Genomic DNA, 18666 nt, shown 5'->3' with positions numbered 1-18666 from the left:
TCAGAATGTATGAGCCTGAACCAGTTTATAGAGATCAAATTCAATCCCACTACAAGGATCTCCACGGAATCAGCCACATTTTCTTGATAAATCAGTATCCTGGGCATTCAGTAGAATGGATAAAGCTCTGTCCTGAGTCTAAATTTAGTCTTACACATTAACAAGCTGTGTGATTCTGGGAGTGTCACTTCACTTCTGGTTCCCTCAGTTTCCTCCTCTTCTGTAATATGAAGATAATAATAGTACCTACCTCCCAGGACTGTTGTGGAGATTAAATGAGAGAAAATTTATAGAGCTTTGCAGTTTTGTTATGTTATATATACACATACACACATATATAAATAATTTGTTGAAACTTGAAAATATTTTGGTTTTCTAGAGCAGAGGTATCAAACAAGAGGCAACTGCACTAGGTTGAAATGCAACAGGGAACTATTTAATAAAATAAATACAATACAATAAAAACATATTTAATATCACAATTTAAAATTAAATCAATGTGCAGTTGCAGGGATCCTGGCCCCCACTTCAACTGGAGTTTGACAGCACTGGTCTAGAGGATAGATTATTTTTTATCTAATCTAAGATTTATGTAGAGGGGATAGATGATGCAATGAATAGGGCACTAGCCCTGGAGTCAGTAGGACCTGAGTTCAAAAGGGCCTCAGACACTTAATGCTGTGGGGGGAGGAGGAAATTTATGTGGAGGTCACTTATAAGATGATCAACAATTAGGAACAACTTAGGAAATATGAAATTAGTGGGGAAAATGATCAACTTAAATAAATAAACATACATGTACATATATTTTGCTTTTAAGAGAGCCACTCACTTATAGCCTTATTTCATACACAATGGACTTGATCAAGTTACTTCATCTTTTTGTATCTCAGTTTCCTTTTCTGTTAAGTGAAGGGGCTGGACTGAAGAATCACCAAGACTCTTTCGAGCTTTGACATCCTATGATTCTAAGCTTTGGAAAATTGATTTATGCATGGTACTTATTTCTTGTTTCAAAAATACTGGGAAAATTTGGTGTCCCTTTAATGGAATGAATGGTAGCAGGATTTGATTGGTAGCAGAAAGTATGCATAAGGATAGTGGTGTGTTAACAAATGTTTAACAATCAGCTTTCATGGTATGTGTGTGTGGAGACATATCAATAATACACTTTTAAGTTTAATTTTCATTATTAACATTTCTTAAAGAAGTCTTAACAATAATAAAACAACAAATCAAATCCTCATTTCTGAATTATATTTCTGAAGTATAAATACTTACACTGAAAATCTAATAATCAGTTCTTAAAGAGCCAGTCCCAGCTGACTCCAATAGAGAGTAAGGTACAATCTGGTCACAAGGAAAAGGAGAAGAGAAAATATCCTTAGACCAGTTATCAATAACTGCTATTGTTGTTAAGTCATTTTGGCCATTTCTTACTCCATAATCCCATTTGGAGAGGTTTTTTTTTTTTTTTTTTTTTTTGGCAAAGATACTAGCATGATTTGCCAATTGCTTTTATAACTCATTTTACAGATGAGGAAACTGGGGCAAATAGGATTAAGTGACTTACACAGGGTCACATGCTAGTAAGTGTCTGAGGCCAGATTTGAACTTAGGAAGATGAGTCTGAGACTGGATATGAATTCAAGTCCTCCTGACTAGAGGCTAGAGTTCTATCCACTGCATGAACTAACTGCCCTAATCAATATTACTTGGGTTTATTTTGACATTTCTTTTTCTAAATTTCAGATAATTTTTTCATATGCAATCAATTATTCACAAATTCACAATGATTTACAAATCAATCACACAAATTCCCAATGCCTTTTATGAGGCAAACAGGGTTACCTGGATCACTCAGGATCACACAGCTAATGAATATCTATTGTCTGAGGCTGGATTTGAACCCAAATTCTCCTGACTCTAGGGCTACTATTTTATCTCCTACACCACCCAGCTAATCTGATATCCTTGTTTTTCAAAAAAATTAAAATGACATTAAGTTTGGAAAAAAAAATCATCTGCTAAAATGACAGGAACAAATAACGATGAATGTTGGAGGGGCTGTGGGAAAACTGGGACACTGATGCATTGTTGGTGGAGTTGTGAAAGAATCCAACCATTCTGGAGAGCAATCTGGAATTATGCCCAAAAAGTTATCAAAATGTGCATACCCTTTGACCCAGCCATACTACTACTGGGCTTATACCCCAAGGAACTACTAGAGAAGGGAAAGGGTCCTGTATGTGCCAAAATGTTTGTGGCAGCCCTTTTCATAGTGGCTAGAAGCTGGAAGATGAATGGATGTCCATCAATTGGAGAATGGTTGGGTAAACTATGGTATATGAATGTTATGGAATATTATTGTTCTATAAGAAATGACCAACAGGAGAAATACAGAGAGGCTTGGAGAGACTTACATCAACTGATGCTGAGTGAAACGAGCAGAACCAGAAGATCATTATACACTTCAACAATGATACTGTACGAGGATGTATGCTGATGGAAGTGGATTTCTTCAACATAGAGAAGAGCTAATCCAATTCCAATTGATTAATGATGGACAGAACCAGCTACATCCAGAAAAGGACTGGGAAATGAATGTAAACTGTTATTTTTACCTTCTGAATCCAATTCTTCCTGTGCAACAAAAAATTCGGTTCTACACACATATATTGTATCTAAATTATACTGTAATATATTTAACATATATAAGACTGCTTGCCATCAGGGGGAGGGGGTTGGGGGAGGAAGGGAAAAAATCTGAATAGAAGTAAGTGCAAGGGATAATGTTGTAAAAAATTACCCATGCATATGTACTGTCAAAAAATGTTATAATTATAAAATAAAATAAAAAATTAAAAAAAAAAAACACAAAAAAAAAAAAAAAAAAATCATCTGCATCAGAACAGTAGAATGTGAGAGTCAGAAAGGATCTAATAGGTCATTATCTCCAACCTTTTCATTTTAATTATGTCTATTTACTTATATTTTTAAATGTTTCACTAATATATTTTATTTTCATTCAATGATTTCCACATATACCCTCCTCCTCATTGAGCCCTTCCTCATAACAGAGAGAAGCATTTAAGTAAAACCAACTGGCAGTGATTGATTACATCTGACAGAGCATTCAACATTCCAAACTCATCATCCTTTCTTTCTAAACCCTCTCATTTTGGAAATAAGGAAATTTAGAGCAGCTGATCAATGTTGCACAGAATTAGAATTCAAATCTTCTGACTCCTAGTCCAGTACTTTTTTGAAGCCCTCAAAGAAATATGTTGAAAGACTTGGGACAGAGGAAAGAACAATAAGTCTGAAGTCACACTCTAAATCCAAGTTCTGTCTTTTATTTCTTGAACTATTTTAGGCAAGTAAGCTAGGTTCTGTCCAGTGGATAGAACATTGGGTTTGGAATCAAAAAGATTCCTCTTCATGAATTCAAATCCAGTCTCAGGCATTTACTAGATATGACACTGGGCAAATCATTTAGTATATTAGCAGTCTTTTAACTCATAGCCAGTATATTAGCATTTAGCATATCATTCTTATACATGTGTACAATATATTAGTATAAAATATGTACTATTCTATGCATAATATATACAGATATATTCAATATATTATATGTAACCTGTAAGTGCATGTGTCTATCAATCAGTCAATAAATATTTATTAAGTCCTTACTATATGACAGGCACTGTGCTAAACACAGAAAAAAAGAGGGACTGGGAAAGGCTTTTTTTAAAAAAGGCGACCATACTATGTTGTGATCTATATTCAATCCCCACAGTCCTCTCTCTGGACATAGATGGCTCTCTCCATCACAAGTCTATTGGAATTGGACTGAATCACCTCATTGTTGAAAAGAAATATATCCATCAGAATTGATCATCACATAATCTTATTGCTGTATACATTGTTTTCTTGTTTCTACTCACTTCATTTAGCATCAGTTCATTGAGTCTCTCCAGGTCTCTCTGAAATCATCCTGCTGATCATTTTTATAGAACAATAATATTCCATAATTTCATATACCATAACTTATTCAGCCATTCTCCAGCTGATGGGCATCCATCTACTCAGTTTCCAGTTCCTTGCTACTATAGACATTTTTGTATATATGAGTCATTTTGGGAAAAGCTCCTTATAAAAGATGGGATTTTAGTTGGGACCAGAAGTTAAGGAAACTAAGAAGTAGAAATGAGAAGAGAGAACATTTCAAGCATGGAGGACAGCCAGAGAAAATGCCCAGAGTTCAGAGAAGATGTATGTTGTTGTGGAACAGCAAAAAGACTAGTGTTACTAGATCAAAGAATATGCACACAGATATGTATCATATATGCAAGATGCATCAGCACAACTCCAAACACAAAGGATAGAAAATAAAATACCTATTCAATTATACAGATAATTCAAGAAGGTGCTTATTCAGCATTATCTGGACAAATATCTGAATTACTGCCACTCATTTCCCCTCCCCCAGCTACAGAGTTTAGACACCGAGTTAATCAGTGACAAACACACAATACACATATGTATGGGTACTGTGTGTGTTGTGTATTTACATACCCCTTATTGAGACCTCCTATCTTTTTTCCTCTCAGACTTGACCACATAAAATTGTTAGTTTAATATTTTGAATTTCTGTCCATTTGATTTTTCTTCCTTCTTTCTCCAGAAGTTCTGGACATTTTATAAATTTATACTCAAAAATGTCCAGTGGCTTGCCAGGATCACATAACTACTAGACAGTCCACTTGTTACTCAAATCCAGGACTTCTGTGTCCAGGTGCAAGACTCTTTTCAACGTTACATGACAGACTCCAACATAAGCTCTCTGAAGGTAGGATAAGCCAAGGGATCTTCCCTGAACTCCCCTCTACTCACTGAATTATCATTATCACTCTCATTATCATCCATCTTTTACCATCTATAACATCATCAAACAGCGAGCATGGATAAGTCATCATATGAAACACAAGAAATACAAAGAAATCTGTGTCCCCAAAGCACTTAGGAGTTTGGTTGGGAAACGAGAACATATGCATTAAAAGAAAAGAAAAGTACAAAATTTCATGGTGCAGACTCATAAGAGGTTGTTTCTACAATCCCATTAAAAATACTTGGTGATTTAAACATGGATATTGCCCACACTGTCATAAAACTGGACAAGCTGCTCATCAAATCAGTTCCTACGAGTATACATGTCTATCTGAAACAGTTGCTCTCTGTGGACAAAAGAGCTAGGCCTAGAATTGATTAGAAAGGAAAGATTGGGCTGCATTGGGAAAACCTTTGCTTTTAATAAGCTGCTCAATGCTAAAATAAAATAAATTATATAAAATTAAAATGTAAAAATCAATCTTTTGTTTTAAAGCCAATTATCAATAGAATTCTTCTGATGTCCCTACGTGACTATAAATTACAGACCACTATTACTTGGAAAAACCAAAACAACTAATATGGAGGGTAATGGAAGAGACATATTGTAGACATAAACAAAATGATGCATGTAATTTATATGTAAGAAGCAATGTGAAAGACATCCATGGAGCCACATAGGACCAGAAAAGGAGATGGGCTGGTCATGGAGCTGATGGAAACAAATTTCAGAATGCCTTATTTAGTGCTCTTTATACGACAACATATGAAATCAAAACCAATTTAAGGCCTCTAGGGCATTAGATGAAAAAACCAACCATAGATGGGTTTTCTATGAAAACCTATTGTCAGGAACTGCACAAAAGGAAAAGATAGAACTGAATTGAGATCCACATCAATAAAGGGAGTACCCATGGATAAAATCATGAAGTCATCAAAGTATCAAAAATATAAGATAATATGGGAAGAAGATGGTATACCAACATAGACAATGAGTTCACTAGAAGAGAGAAAGAACAGAGGACGGGGAAGAGAGGAAAAGGTTTCTCCAGAAGATGAAACTAAAGCTTAAATTTTAACCCTTAAAGGAAAGCTAAGATCCAGACGAATAGAGTGTTTGTAAAGGGGATGAGGATATATCCTAGACTGATGGATTAATCTGGGCAAAGCACGGAGAGAAGAATCATTATAAAATCTTTGGGGCAATAAACAATGTCTGTGATATTGGACAGGAACAGGGGATCCTCCCCCCACAGGGAGCAGAATGAGATCAACTATGATGGACAGCTACAATCAAATTGTGGAAGGGCCTCAAATGCCCTTCAACATTTTTTTTCTTATCCAAAATGTGGAACACAACTTCATTAAACTGCAATGTATTTGCTAGGGCTTGGATGTTTTGTTCTAATACAATCTCTTAATGCTATTTTCCATCATTAGTGCTGGAACCTCTTGAGTTGAGCATGCAAATTTATATACACTAGGATCTAAATTATTGTATAAATATAAATATCCTTACTAGAGTATGTCATTTATGGTTAAAACCCCTTGAGCTTTCTCAAGCCTATGAAAATCCTCTATAATAACCCAACAACCAGTCTCAGAGCAATTGCCACAAGATGGCAGCCTAATAAATAGAAATTAATATCCTTGAGCCCTTCACTCCATGTTCCTGTCTGGGTACAGCTGAATAAATGAATAAATGACTGTTTCTCATTAGATGGGATTTTTTTCAGCAGATATCTTAACAACTGATTTATATATTTTGGATTATAGGGGCCTTTCAATTAACTCAATTTGATTGGCAAAAAGATGAAAACATAATACAAATTAATTTCAATGATGTGAGTCATAATTAAATAAAGTCTTCTGATGGCTGTGATTTTGTTGATATTTCTGTGCTTAGTCTATTTAGTTAATTAATGAGTATGCCTTCCAAATCTGTATACTCATGCATATATTACAAGGGTTTTTTTTTTCTTTTTCTTTTTTAGGGGGTAAGAGGTAGGGGTATTTCTGTTGATGGTAGCTGACTTTTCCTCTTCTTACATGCCCACTAGCTTAATTCAGACCCTGATCACTTTTCACTCAAATTACTATAATTATCTCCTGTCTTCAGTATCTTCCCTTTCAGATCTATCTTTCATAAAGCTACCAAAGTAATATTGCTAAAGCACGTCTGACCATACAGTTCCCTTGCTCAAAAGCTCCTGTGTCTCTCTATTGCTTCTAAGATAAAATGCAAATTTCTCTGATATTTAAAGCCCTTCACTGTCCATTTGTTCATTTTTGAAAGGTCAGATCAAGTTATAAATCACAACAAAGATGTAAGAAAACACTAAGCCAATGGGGAGGGAGCAGTTTCTCAAACAAACAAATAACAAAAAAAAAATACACACCAGATATCTTAATTTCTAGAGGAAAACTGAAAATATTGGCACTAAAAATATGCTTTTGAGCTCAATGTTTTGGGGGGAAAGAGGAAAGGACAAGGAAGTAGAACTAACTATATTTCAAAATCACCATAATTTTTAAAAACAAAAGTCATCAATTTTACTTCTCAAAGAATGTGGACCACTATTTTTAAGGGGAAAACTTGTGATCATTAAAAAAACTGAACAATTTTCCAAAACAATACAACTTACCATCCCTATTTGATTCTGTACCAAGTTTATTGTCTATCCACAGTATTTGTCCTAATATATATTATCAAATATATATTGATAATAGGCCAAATCTTCAAGTTATGCATTCAACAGTATATCTTAGTCAGCAAAAGAGACATTTCTCATCCATTTGGTTTCTCTTGTGTAGATAATTAGGCCACACTCTTTTGAATGATACTGAATCTCCTTGAAGAGTATCTTCAGTGTGCTACAGCTCAATATAAAGAGGAAAATATGATTTGTTAACAAGAGCATCAGGAGGACCTCACCATCTATTGGGAATTTCTCTGTATGGGATGCTGCAACACATTATCTGTGCACTGAGACCAGTCACAGAGATGCTCATATTTAAAAATACCTTGTCACCTGCAAATGCAGTCAGATCAAATAGGTTTTTTTGGTGTAATATATCTCATTAGAAGGGATAATGAAAGCATCCATAACTTCAAACAAGAAAATCTTACTAAAATCAAAAAAAGGATCAGTCCTTGAGAATATAGCCTCTCTTTTCTTATTCAATTCAATTCAATAAATGGGTATCATGCATAGCTATATACATTAAGGGGTTATTAAGATCAGTCAGTCATTAAATCAATGTCTTTTTAAATATCTGTTATGTGCTAAGCACTCTAACAGGAATTAGAGATATAAATATAAAAGTAAAAAGACTTGCCTTCAGAGAGGTTACATGGGAGAGGGCAGAAGAGTATTCAATAATTTAGAGATAAGAGAATAGTGGATAAATAAAAAAATCAATTAACAGTGACTTAGAAGGAAGGGGGATGCTGACAATCTGTGCAATAAGGAAAAGCTTCTTTATGGTAATGCACATGAGCTCAGCCTTGCAGATAGCTGAAGTTCCAAGAAGCAAAGATGAGGAAAAGCATTTCAAAATGGAGGTAGGAAGTTAGGGGGAAGGAATGACAACCTATTCAAAGGTACCAAATTAGGAGAATGAATATTCTGTATGAAGAACAGCAAATAAGCCACTTTGGAGCATGGAAGATATGGCAAGAAGCAAAATGCCATCCATATAGCAAGGTCATCTGGAGCCAGGGTGTGAAGCATTTCTAAAGCCATATGGGGTAAGATATATACTCCAACCTCTTGGAAGATGCTAATAGAAAGAGAAAAAGAGAACAGAAGCAACTATAGCTTTATGTTATTTGAGGAAATATTACTGGACTTTTAGAAGAATGGTTGAGGCTAAATAGGAACCCATAGAATAAATCTGCACTTGGGGTAACATAATTTTTAAGAGCACAAAGGGACTAATTATCAAAGCTTCTGACAGAAGAGAAGATCTATTAGAATGGAAAAGATCAAAGGCAATACTACATGTTTTACCTTGATTAGTGCATAGGATAGAGGCAAACAGAACAAGATTTAGAGATTTAATGAGAGAGAAAAAGAGAGAGAGAGAGAGAGAGAGAGAGAGAGAGAGAGAGAGAGAGAGACAGAGACAGAGAGACAGAGACAGAGAGAGACAGAGAGAGACAGAGAGAGAGAGACAGAGAGAGACAGAGACAGAGAGAAGGAAGGAGGGAAGGAGGGAAAGATTATTTCTAGCTAGGGGAAGAGAGGCCTCAGAGAACATTTCATAAAGCACCTAAATTGACCCTTGAAGTATATAAAGGATGTCAGCATATAGGGATGTGGGAAGACATGATTCCAGGAATAGGGAACACCATGTTCAAAAACCTAGAGGTAAGAACAGGTAAGTTCTAGGAATGAAAAGTGACCTAGTTTGACTGCAATATAGAATATTTGAAGAAAAATATTCAACAAAGGCTGCATTGAAAATATGCTACATTTGGAATCAAGAAGAGCTAAGTTTAAATGTTGCCTCAGACACTTTTTAGCTCGTAAAATCACTTAACTCTATGTGCCTCGGTTTCCCCATTTGTATAGTGGGAATAAAAAAAATTAATAGTTCCTACATTACAGTAGCTTATAATTACATGATAATATTGGTGAGAAATGTTGAAGATTGTGGAAGACCTTAAATGCCTAAGGTATAAGATTTGCATTTTATTTGAAAAACAGTAGGGAGGCAAGAACTACTGAAAGCTTTAGTAAAGGATAGAAGTACAGTCAGAAAAGTGCTTTAGATGGACTATTCTCTCTGTTGTGTGAAGAATGGACTGGATGGAGTGGTGAGCAGGTGGTGTCAGTAAATCCTTATTTATTTAATAAACTTTGTGCCTGAAATGGTACTGTGCAGTTATTCAGCAAGAAATTACTATGTAGCCACTGTGTATCCATCCCTGGGTCTCAATTCCTACTCTTAAAATACTTTCAGTCTAAAGTAAATGAGGAAAAATTAACACATGAAAAATTCCACAATCAAAACAAGTACAAAATTACACAGAAACAAAATAAAAGATTTTCAAGGAAAATATAAGGAGGTTCATTGTTGGTAGGACTGTGAATTTGCCCATTCTGGAAAACAATTTGATTCCATATCCCAAAAGTTACTAAATGGCATATATACTATGATCCAGCTTTGTTACTATTAGATCAATGCCCCAAAGAGATTAAATAAAGAGGGAAAAGATTGGTTTGTACCAAAAAAATGTAATAATAGTCAAAAAATTAGAGAATGGAGGAGGCACTCATTTATTAAGGAATGACTAAATAAATTAGAGTATATTAATATAATGGAAAATTATTCTACTATAAAAAATTATAAAATAGTCATTTTCAGAAACAATTGAAAATACCTCTATGAAGTGAGGCAGAGTAAAGAGAATGGAACTAGAGAAACAATTGATGAATCATGGAGAAAAACAGCTCTTAAAGAATTTAGAACTCTAGTCAATGTAGTGGTAAACAAGGAAATCAGAGGATTGCCACAGAAGTGACATACTTAAAGTAAAACAAATATTTTACATTTTGAGACATACATTTTTGGAAATGGCTAAATGTGAGAATTTGTTTTACTGGACAATGTATATTTGTTAGGAGAGTTTTATTTTTATTTTTCATTTTTATGTTATTCAGTTGAGGATAGGAAGGACAGTAGGTGGGAATAAAAGAGAGAGAAAAAATGCTTATAAAAATAAGTGTTTTCTAAAAGGCTATATAAAGAGGTTAATCACTGAGGAAAAGACTGGTTGAGGATGACTCTGAGAAGATGTATTTTAAACAGTGTTAAAAGAGAGACTATGTAGTCAGATCCCAGGGCAAAGAAATCCTCGTTCATATTATCCATGAACAATTCTACTTGCTTGTCATGATCCTATACAACATTTGGCTGGAATGTACCTTTTGAGCACTGTGGGAGTACATTCTGATCATGCCCATATGGCGAATTCAAAAACCTTCACTCTCTGACCTTTACTTGACTTTGAAATGTGTGCCCCATTGCAATGATCTCTGTGTTGTAATGCAATATGTTGCATTGTTAGACAATTTGTCCCATCATTAGACAGTCCAGGAAATGAGACTGGAATAATTGCATTTGAAGCAGGGTACAAGCTTGGCCAAGGGAATCACTCCAAAGTGCAACTGGTAAAACTGTTACTTGGACTCTTATTTTAGCTGAAAACTGGACACAGTTTCAATAACATATCTTTCTATTAGCTGTATGGTTGCCAAATAGCACACTATTGATTTCATATTTAAAGCCCCTGGATAAATGTAATGGGCATAGAGTAATTGAAAAAAAGGAGAAATAGAATTATTTCTCTAGAAGTGTTATATGACCATATCTTGTAAGGTGCCATCAAATCAAACACCATGATGTTGGTCTTTTGTAAATATACTTCTGTGTTCCCAAATCTTGTGAAATACAAAGTCACTTTGAACAAATAGCCCCCTTAGAATTGAGCCTTAAGAATAGCAAAAATGGTTATTTAGAAAAATATTTCTTTCTTTCCCGCATCTCTCCTTCCATATGATTTAAAAATTTAAAAATCAAGATACAAGAGATGATTTCATGATCACAAAGATGAAAGGAGTGTTTCCTCCTCTTAAAAAAAAATTCAGACAGGGCTCCATTAAGGCAATTGGTGAGAGAGTAGATAAAGAATTAGGTGTGGAGTCAGGAAGACCTGAGTTCAAATCTATCCTCAGACTAGCTGTGTAACCCTGGGCAAATTATTTTTAATAACTTTTTCAATTTCCTCAAGTGTAAAATGGAGATAATAAAAATTAACTACTTCACTGGGTTTTGAGAATGAAATTAGATAATATTTATAAAAAAGTATTGATTCATAGTAGATGTTATATTAATGCTTATTCTGTCCCTTCCCTCCTACCTATCTTTATTGTTTTTGGAGATGATTTATTGTAAAGAGCACTAATCTGGGAGTCAAGAGTTCTGGATTTTAGGTTTGCTTTTGATATTCATGTAGTAAATAAAAAGTCACTTCTCTGAGTCTCCATTTCCTCACTAACAAAATTAGGTGATTGGGAATTAAGTTATTGGAGAATAGATCTCCAAGGTCCTTTTCATTACTACGATTCCATTATCTTCAACTTTAAACTTTATTGATTTATGATTCCAATTTTATTGACGGTCTGAAGCAAAGCCTATATAATTGTGAAAAGGTCATCTCTTCTTTCCCTTATAATAATAATAATAATAATAATAACTCATTTACATATGCCCTATGGTTATAAAGTTCTTTCATTCCTATACATGTATATATACACATATATGTATGTATACATAAATATATCCGTGTTTAGCTGTAGCCTGCTTGGGGGACGAGAGGAGAAAAGAAAAAAAGAATAAAGTAAAAAGTACACAGCAGAGAATAAAAGAAAACCTAAAAGAAAGCAAAAAAAAAAAAAAAAAGATAGATAGTATTGAATATAATCTCTTCTATTATTATATATGCTTTCTTTTTTTTTTTTCTTTCTGAGGCTGGGGTTAAATGACTTGCCCAGGGTCACACAGCTAGGAAGTGTTAAGTGTCTGAGATCAGATTTGAACTCGGTTCCTCCTGAATTCAAGGCTGGTGCTCTCTCCACTGAGCCACCTAGCTAACTGCCTCTATATGCTTTCTTGAAATGGAAATTTATTGCTACATATGTTGATCCTCCCTGATATTTCTCTGTGCTCATGATAATATTTATTTTTTTCTTTTTCTGCCTCTCCTTTTCTATTTTGTTTATCTTGTTTTGCATTTAAGTTTTAAGTAAATTCATTTAAAAACAACAACAAAACACACTTCTTACATTCATTATTTTATTTGATTCTCATAAGGTAAAATATCAACATTCTCATTTTAAAATTAAGGAAACTGAGCTTCAGAGAAGTTGGCTACTTTAAGATTGCATTGCTAATAAGTCGCAAAGTCAGGATTTAAGCCTAAGCATTATTATCCCCCATCTCAGTCATCTTCCACTCTACCATAACTGCCTAATAGGCTTTACCACACAATTCAGCACTTAACTATTCTCCATTTCACATCCTTGACACAAGGAACCATGGCTATCTTTTCCTTTTTCCCTCTTAACTTTCCCCATATCCTAAGCAATAAATTCTGACTTCCAGATGCCTCTTTTGTGAGGCAGTGTGGTGTGGTAGAGCCCTGTTTATGAGAATATAAGGTTCAAATCCTGGCCTTACCACTCAATACCTGTACAATCTTTATACAAGTCTAAAGGAATTAGAGTAGGTAATGAGAAAACCAAATTATCACTCTTTACAAATGCTATGATTAGAGAACCTTAGAGAATCAACTAAAAACTATTAAAAATAATTCCCAACTTTAGCAAAGTTGCAGGATACAAAATAAATCCACATAAATCATCAGCATTTTTGCACACCACTAACAAAACACAATATCAAGAGATACAAAGAGAGATTCTATTTAAAAAACTGTCTATAGTATAAAATATCTGCCAAAGAAAAGTCAGGAACTATATGAGAAAAACTACAAAACACTTTCCACACAAATAAAGTCAGATCTAAACAATTGGAAAAATATCAAGTGCTCTTGGAGAGGTCCAGCGAATATAATAAAAATGACAATACTACTTAAACTAATCTACTTATTTAGTGCTATACCAATAAAACTCCCAAGAAACAATTTTACTGACCTAGAAATAATAACAACAAAATTCATCTGGAAGAACAAAAGATTAAGAATTTCAAGGGAATTAATGAAAAAAGGCAAATGAAGGTGGCCGAGCTGTACCAGATTTAAAACTATATTATAAAGCAGTCGTCGTCAAAATCGTTTGGTACTGGCTAAGAAATAGAGCAGTTGATCAGTGGAATAGGTTAGGTTCACAGAACAAAATAGTCAATGACTATAGCTCTTTATTATTTGATAAATCTAAAGACCCCAGCTTTTGGGATAAGAATTCACTATTTGACAAAAACTTTTTGGAAAACTGGAAACTAATATGGCAGAAACTAGGCATTGACCCACACATAACATGTATACCAAGATAAGTTAAAATGGGTCTAGACATAAGGAATGATATTATAAACAAATTAGAAGAACATAGGATAGTTACCTCTATGGAAGAGGAAAGAATTTGTGACCAAAGAAGAACTAGAGATCATTATTGATCACAAAATAGATTATTTTGATTATATTAAGTTAAAAAGTTTTTGTACAAACAAAACTAATGTAGACAAGATTAGAAAGAAGGCAATAAATTAGGAAAAGGTTTTTATATTCAAAGATTCTGATAAAGGCTTCATTTCTAAAATATATAGAGAATTTACTTACTTTATAAGAATTCAAACCATTCTCCAGTTGATAAATGGTAAAAGGATATGAACAGACAATTTTCAAATGAAAAAATTGAAACTATTTCTAGTCATTTGAAAAAGTGCTCCAAATCACTACTGATCAGAGAAATGCAAATTAAGACAACTACATACTTCTTAGATTGGCTAAGATGACAGGAAAAGATAATGATGAATGCTGGAGGGGATGTGGGAAAACTGGACACTGATACATTGTTGGTGGAGTTGTGAACAGATCCAACCATTCTAGAAAACAATCTGGAACTATGCTCAAAAAACTATCAAACTGTGCATACCTTTTGACCCAGCAGTACTACTACTGGGCCTATATCCCAAAGAGATCTTAAAGAAGGGAAAAGGACCCACATGTGTAAACATGTTTGTGGCAGCCCTTTTTGTAGTGGCAAGAAACTGGAAACTGAATGAATGCCCATCAATTGGAGAATAGTTGGGTAAATTATGGTATATGAAGGTTATGGAATATTATTGTTCTGTAAGAAACAACCAACAGGATAGTTTCAGAGAAGCCTGGAGATACTTACATTAACTGATGCTGAGTGAAATGAGGAGAACCAGGAGATCATTATACATTGCAACAAGAAAACTATTCCATGATCAATTCTGATGGACATGACTCTCTTCAACAATGAGATGATTCAAACCAATTCCAATTGTTCAATCATGAAGAGAATCAGCTACACCCAGAGAGAGAACTATGGAAAATGAGTATGGACCACAACATAGCATTCCCACTCTTTCTGTTATTGTTTACTTGCATTTTGTTTTCTTTCCCAGTTTTTTTCCTTATTGATCTGATTTTTCTTATGCAATAAGGTGTGCAATATGTGTGTACATATATTGGATTTAACATATATTTTAATATATTTAATATGTACTGGACTCCTGCCATCTAGGAGAGGGGATAGGGGGAAGGAGGGGCTAATTTGGAACAGAAGCCATTGCAAGGGTCAATGTTGAAAAATTACCCATGCATGTGTTTTGTAAATAATAAGCCTTAATAAAAAAATGTATACAAGTCACTTAACATCTCTAGGGCTCAATTCCCTCAACAAAAAAATGAAGAGGTCAGACTCAATGATCTCTGAGATCCCTTCCTCTTCTAAATCTATGTTACTATGGTGTAAGGTCTAAAGTACTAACTGTCAAGGTCTGATTCCTCCCTTCATCTTTCTTTATCTGATGATGGCTCTAATTTTATCTTCCTAAAGCAGTTAATTAGTTCATGCAATCATATGTAGAACCAGAAAGTAAAACTATAAGGAATGTTAGAGATTACCTAGATCAATCCACTCATTTTACTCAATTTACAAATTTAACCCTCCTTCTAGATGGAGAAGATTCAAGAATTTTCCCAGTCTCATGAGGTACGATTTGAATCCAAATCTCTAAAATAACTTATCCACTACACTTCCTTCCTATTTATCTCTTCACAATAGTCAGGTATAATCCATCTCACCATTTGGTGACCTATCATTCAAATCATCCCTTTGGTCAAGCCACATAAAAACAGTTTATATCTCTACTGATTTAGGGGTTGTTCATATCAACCTTTAATTGATCAAGAATCAGAAAAATGTCAACTTAAACTGTGAGATTGGTCATCAAACGTGTGTGCCGCTGCCCAAGCTGACTTGGTGTTTATTTTCCTTTCTGAACACATTTGTGATCTTGTGTTTAGAAGACCTCTAAATCAGACCAAAGTAAGATTTTGCAAGAGAATGGTCACACCACTGGGCCCCACAGTGTTTTGAAATGTCCCATTAGAAGGCATTTTAATAAACTTTGTTTTTATTTGCCTTGATGAAGAACACATTTGCTTTCGAGTTTTCAGGGATGTTTGATTCTAAGTCTTCCCTTTCTTTTCCTTAGAAGTCCTTGGTGGCAACAGTCAATGTGTATCCCAGGGGACTCTCCTATGGAGAGCTGACCTGGTTCCGGCTTTGTCCAAGTAATTTTAGTCGATCTAACACTCTCAGACCTTGGTTTCACTGATAAGCTCCAGAGCAGAAAGTGAAGGGTCAAAAAAGTTTGAAAGTTCTACAAGAAAAAAAAAAACCCACCTTTCCCTTTTAAGCTCCCAGGCATGTGATTGGTATTTATTTTTTTAAATAAATTCAGAAATGTCTCTTTAACTCATCTCATTCAATTCTACAATTTCCCAATTCATGTCAGTTGTATGAATGAATTTTACTGAATTATACATATGTCATATTCTAGCAAAAAAAAAAAACCTGAAGTAGGCATGTTAGAAAGAAAATACATTTTGAAAACTTTGTTTTTCCCCACATCATCCACTGCAGGGATCACTTGGACAAATCTCGGCCACTTTCCTAGATTGTGTTGTGTTTGCTATTCATTGTTTTTCTGCATAGCAAAAAGGAAGATAACATTCAGCATTGAATGTTCAATTGTCTTTAGTCAGGTGGTTTGCACCCAGATATGATTTTTTGATTGGCATTTTCTTATTTGGAAGAAACCATTTGGATACTGCCACCCATTGCCATATCCTCTTTTATTATATTGACTTAAATTGACTTTTATCTCAAAGTTGTTTTTACAATCAGAAGACTAGCTGCATCTGGGAAGTATCCTACCAGGGAGAAGTCAAGACCTGATTTGAACAACATCATTAAGAGACTGACCTTGATGCTGGCCTCTTTGCAAATGCTAACCATGGAAGTAGAGAAAACTCTACTGAAAACCTGGCTTTCTCCATATCCAATGCCTTAGTGAAAGGATTTCTGTTTAAGTTTTCAGAGTTGAAAGACAGCTAATTCCTTATTTTGATTTGAACTCACCATCAGGAAAAGAAGCCCAGCATGCTAATATTTGCTAAGTTCCTCTTCTTGTTATATAAACCGGAGACTGTGTTCCCTTAAAACAAACCCAAGTCTTTCCTTTCTCAACATGGAATCCTTGTTCACCTGGGCACTTTCCCCTAGCCTCCTGCAGCCCCACAGTCCCTCATTCCCAGTACCATTCCAATGGCATGGTAGGAAGGGAAAGCTTAGCTATGTCATACAAAAATAGGCTGACATCTCAACATTTCATAGCATCATGTGTTTAAATAAATGATGGTGTTGACTCAGGATAATTAGATGAAGGTCTTTTCCTCCAGATCAATCTTTGTAAGGCTAAGAAAAACAGGGCCCTCCATGGAATTAATTCCCTAATCTATCTCTTCTTTTCAGGAGAAGGAACAGATTCAGGGAAGAACTTGGCATGTCCTGTTACCTTAGGCCCCCTAGAGATATCTTGCAAGGAAGTCGGGCCTTAAAAAACACATTCCTCAACCTCAAGGCCCAGCTTTCCAACCTGACCTGCTTGAGCTCCAGGAGAGAGGGACTGTCCCCCTATCGCAATAATGTCACCAACCACACAGGGACCAACTGTTCCTCCCCCTCAACTTTGGGGTAAAATAATGTTGGGGATTTTTTTTCTGTTAACAGTAGGTATTGCTGAATCAAGCATGTGAGTGCTCTTCTTTCAACTCTGTGTCCAATCTCTCGCTACCACAAAGGGACTATTTTTAGCCTGAGAGTTTTCCAAAACCGATAGACTCTTGAGGTGAGGATGTGCTTTGAACAAAGTTGTCTTTGGAGTAAAGATCAATGAAAAGCTAGATATGGATTTATGGAACATTCCCCAGATTGGAAAGAGCAGGGAGAAAGAGAGCAAATGCCAAAAAAAAGCCATGTGCAGGTCCTCCGAGGGAGTCGAAAGAATAGCTTTGTTATTGAAAAAAAAAAGGCAAATTAAAAAAGACTTGCTTTTAAGAAATCCTTAGCTCTGTCTTCCTGTTACCTTAAACAGAAACAATAATAATAATAATAATAATAATAATAATAATAATAAGTAGTAGTAGTAGTAGTAGTAATGTTTACATTGCTTTAAGGTTTGCAAAGAGCTTTATATAATTTTTTTTCATTTGAGTCTCACAATAACTCAGCAAAACAGGAGCTATTACTAACTTCATTTGACATATGAAAAAAACTAAAATCCAGAGAAGTCAAATGATTAACATAGAGTAGGGAGTTAGTACCTGAAGTTGGATTTTAATTCAGATCTTCCTGACTCCTAGTCCAGCATTCTATCTACCATGACCATAAATGCCTTTCAAAAAGACTATCACAGTTAAAATAACTGGCAAAGACTCAAAATTTAATGCCAAGGAAACAAAAGTTCAAAATAAAGAAATAAATGAATGAATAATCACATGATCATAAATTGGGAAAGACTTAAAAAAATTGAGTCCCAGAAAAGGAAAATGAGCTATCCAAGGTCACATAATAAATGTCCAAGTTGAAATTTGAACTCAGATTCTTTAACTTGAAATCTAGGGCCTTTCTGAATATGTAACTTACACTATGAATA

This window comes from Sminthopsis crassicaudata, chromosome 3 (genome assembly GCF_048593235.1).
Source record: "Sminthopsis crassicaudata isolate SCR6 chromosome 3, ASM4859323v1, whole genome shotgun sequence".
Taxonomy (NCBI): domain Eukaryota; kingdom Metazoa; phylum Chordata; class Mammalia; order Dasyuromorphia; family Dasyuridae; genus Sminthopsis; species Sminthopsis crassicaudata.
Note: the sequence above shows the minus strand (reverse complement) of the source record.